Raw genomic sequence first — 4,428 nt, 5'->3', positions numbered from 1 at the left:
AGTAACGTAAATGAGGGGAATCAAATTCTTACCTATAGGGAGCAAACCTATGGCGAAAACTCGTCGCCTCATTTTTTATAAGTCAACTATGGAGAATCAAATCTATACCTATAGGGAGCAAACCTATGGTGAAGATTATGTGACTTAGCCTTTTAATTCTTCTTTTTACCAAGTTAATCATTCAGTTATCGAACCAAAACTTAATGTGCAAGCGAGATGTGATATGTAAAATCATGACTTAATCAATGTTCACAACGTCTAATCATGGATTAACAATTCAAAATTGACTGTGAAATCAAGCAGATGGCCGAATCCAAGAGTCATTAGTTACCAACATCAGGTATCTTATAATGTTAAAATCACAACTATCCTTCAAAGTCACTTTGAATTCAATAGAAATTCAGAAAAAATTTTAAAATTTTCACAAATTTTCCTCAGGACTAAGAAAATACTGATTAGGTACCCTAATCTCCCACCCCCAACCGAAAATCTACATTGTCCTCAATGTATTAGAAATAAACAAGTAATGCACATGGGACAACGAATAATAAAAGAGAAATGAGGGAAAGATAGTACCTGGACGGAGAATCAAGAGGCTTCCCAAAATTATCAATGTAAGAGCAAGTTAGGGCAAGAGAGAAATTAACAGAAGCGAAAATAACAAAAAGAAAAAGAAAAGAAGATCCTACCTATACCACTTTCGCAGGTGCTCTCGATTGCATTTAGCGCATGCAACAAGCCTTTAAACCCCTAGGTTACCCCTAGTGGACGAGTTGTAGTCTCGTGAGGGTTTGCGGCAATGCTACCCACAAACATTGAAGTAACTAACTAAGAAAAATGAAAATGAATGAAATAAAAAGCAATACAATAAAGCAAAAGGCTGGGTTGCCTCCCATGAGCGCTAAGTTTAACGTCTTCAGCCAGACAAGAACGGACCATGAATGAAATAATCTTTATAACCAGGGTCCGCCAAAGAAATTACCTCAACACTTTCATTAACCGATCCTAGACAAGTGATGTGAGTTCCCATGAACTGTGCTATCTGAAATAAGGCAACTGACACCGTCGTCAAATAATTTAAGGACTTCTGCTCGAACGACTTCTTCTATGTTAGGATCACGCTTCCTTTGCATGTTATGCGACATTTCCACAACAGCATGATCCATACATATCGTGGGGCATACTCCTTGTATTTCCACTATCTTCCGTTCAATTCTGCCTTATATGCTCTAAGAACATTAAGTAGCCTGCTCGCCTTTGTCTTCTCAGAGTTGGGAGCTATGCTGTCAGGAAGAGTCTCAGAGGGATGAAGAGGTTCCACTTTCGCTCTCCATTTATCAGTCTACAATAAAGTAGTAGAGTCGAGCAATGCATAAACTACAACGATAGGACAATCAATGTCAAAATCCATGACCGAATAAGCAAAGCAAGACTCAAGAGGATCTTCAAAAGATGTACGGAAGGAGTCCTGCACAAGGCTCTCGATCATGTCCACTTCAAATATGTCATCCAAATCGGAGGGTTGTTCTGCATTAAAAACATTGAGTTTAATATTCATGTTACCAAAGGACAATTTCATAACTCCATTCCTGCAATTGATAATAGCATTAGATGTGGCCAAAAATGGACGACCCAAAATGACTGGGATCTGACTATGAAGATTCTGGACAGGCTGAGTATCTATAACTATGAAATCCACTGGAAAATAAAATTTATCAACCTGGATTAACACATCTTCAATAACACCCCGGGGCACCTTGACAGATCTATCAGCTAGTTGTAATGTTACCTTAGTTGGTTTCAACTCACCAAGTCCTAGCTGCTCATAAACCGAATATGGTAACAAATTGACACTCGCCCTTAAATCAAGTAATGCCTTCCCGATCTTATGATCTCCTATGCCGCAAGAAATTGTGGGAGCTCCTGGATCCCTAAATTTAGGAGGGGTGTGATGTTGAATCATGGAGCTGAGCTGCTCTGCAAGGAAGACTTTCTTATGAACATTCTGCTTACGCTTTTGAGTGCATAAATCTTTAAGAAACTTAGCATAAGCAGGGACTTGCTTGATAGCGTCAAGCAACGGGATGTTGACTTGCACTTTTTGAAACACATCCAAGATTTCATCAAAGTTATTTCTTTTCTTTATTGGTGCCAGACGTTGAGGAAAGGGTGCTTTGGGCACATAAGGTGGCACATTAGTGGCTCTTGGAGAGTCAGAGAGCTTTTGGACTTTGGATGCATTGGTATGGCTCTCTGCTTCATCTTGATCTTCTGTTTTAGAATTTGATTCATCCCCAGGCATCTCTATTCTGTTATCAATTTGCTTGCCTGACCAAAGGGTAGTGATCGATTTGGCCTGTTCATGATATTGCCCTTGGTTGGAATTAGAGCCAATCTCATACTGTCCCTTTGGATTAGCCTCAGGTTGGCTAGGGAGCTTGCCCTTCTCTCTCTCACTCAATGTGGCAGCTAGTTGACCCAATTGTACTTCCAGCTTGGCAATGGATTGTGCATTTGCATGTAAGCTTTGCTGGTTGGCCAGTAAGGTTTGTTGGGTGTCTTTTTGGAATTGGAGAGAACTCTGCATGAAAAGATAGAGTGTATCCTCAAGAGATGGTTTCCTTGATTGTGGAGGCACTTGTTGATATTGTGGAAATTGTTGAGGTTGTTGACTGCCAACTTGGGGGTAAGGTTGCATTGGAGGATTTTCGGATGGTCCTCCTTGTTGTGGTCCTTTTGCCCAAGAAAAATTTGGATGTCTAGCCCACCCTGGGTTGTATGTGTTCGAGTAAGGATCATTCCCAGATTTGTGAAAAGTGTTCATAGCATAAACTTGTTCAGAGAGAAGTTCTGGGAATGCTGCACCAGATGGACAAGACTGCATAGGATGGGCAGGGCTAGAACATGTGGCATATGCCTCGACTTGAGCTGTTTGTGGTGGTCCATTATTTAATACCAGAGCATCAACTTTCTTTGTCAGGTTATCAAGCTTGGCGCTCAGCTCTGGCATGACTCCTATCTCATATATACGACCTCTCTTTTGTGGTTGGGGACTTCTGTCACCTCTATTTGAATAATCCCATTGTTGGGAATTTTCGCACAAGGTTTCAAAGAAGCTCCACGCTTCGACATCACTTTTGGTCATGAATGACCCTCCACTGGTGGCATCAACCATGCGACGGTTCTGTGGTGTCAGACCGTCATAGAAGTATTGAACTTGTTGCCACTTCTCAAAACCATGGTGAGGACATTTAAGAAGCAAGTCCTTCCATCTTTCCCAACATTCATGAAAGTGCTCGCCCTCTTTTTGTGTGAAGTTAGTAATTTCTCTACGGAGGGCATTGGTTTTGTGAACGGGGAAGAACTTGTTTAAGAACTTCTTAGACAGTTGGTCCCATGTAGTGATAGATCCAACTTCTAGAGAATTCAACCATGCTTTCGCCTTATCCTTCAAAGAAAAAGGAAACAGGCGTAGGCGGATCGAATCGTCTGAGAAGTTTTGGAACTTAAAGGTGGAGCAAATGTTTAAGAATTCTTTCACATGATGATATGGGTCCTCCTTGTCCAATCCATAAAAGGATGGCAACAATTGTATGACTCCAGGTTTAAGTTCAAAGTGTGCTGCCATAGTGGTTGGCAACACTATGCATGAAGGCGCATTAAATTGGACAGGAGCTGAATAATTTTTGAGAGCTTTAACTTCAGTCTCATTCGTAATTTCAACAGGATTATTTCTCAATCTTTCACGAATTGTTCTTTCAATCTCAGGATCAAACGGTGCTAGTTCTATATTCAGAGATCTACGTCCTAGCATAAACTATGTTATCAATATAAGAAAGAAAACTAAACTAAGATGCAACCTAAGATGAATAAGACTTAAAAGAAAAAGTTATGAATTCCTAAAACAAGAAAAAGCTATGTAAATGAGAATTGGAAAGAAGAACCCGGAAAAAGAGATGATGAATGTCTGCAGATTTGAAAGTTCCTCCTTTTGAAGACAATGTTATTTAGCAGCTTCCTTCCTTAATTCCTGTAAACAAAAAGAAAACAAAAATAAATTAAATTTCCTAAAATAATGCTAGAAAAGAAATCCTAAGCAACGGTTAATTTCTAAAAAGAAAGTTTCTAATCTTAGAAATAAAAGCCAAGTTAGTTTCTAAAAAGGGAAAATTTCTAAAAAAATAGGAAATTAGAAAATAAGAGAGAAACTTTCTAAAAAAAAATAAAACCTAAAGACTCTTCTAAAAATAATAAAACCTAAACTAGAAAATAGAAAGTTACTTGAAAGAAGAATCAGAATCTAGAATTAGGAAATAGGAAATTTCTAAAAATAAAAAAAAATAAAAAAGCCTAGAAATAGAAACTTTCTAAAAAAATAAAAAATAAAACCTTAATTCTAAAACTAGATATTAGAAAAAAATAGAAAAT

At 38.5% G+C, this 4,428-nt stretch overlaps 1 non-coding gene across 1 annotated transcript; it reads left to right on the top strand.

The window, feature by feature from the left end:
• Positions 1–3,233: 3,233 nt before the first annotated feature.
• LOC131235742 (small nucleolar RNA R71) lies at positions 3,234–3,340 on the top strand. Its single transcript, XR_009166264.1, has one exon. It is a non-coding gene; the product is annotated as a small nucleolar RNA R71 (small nucleolar RNA).
• Positions 3,341–4,428: the final 1,088 nt, after the last annotated feature.

This window comes from Magnolia sinica, chromosome 19, assembly GCF_029962835.1.
Source record: "Magnolia sinica isolate HGM2019 chromosome 19, MsV1, whole genome shotgun sequence".
Classification (NCBI taxonomy): domain Eukaryota; kingdom Viridiplantae; phylum Streptophyta; class Magnoliopsida; order Magnoliales; family Magnoliaceae; genus Magnolia; species Magnolia sinica.
This window is presented reverse-complemented; position numbering and strand designations above follow the sequence as displayed.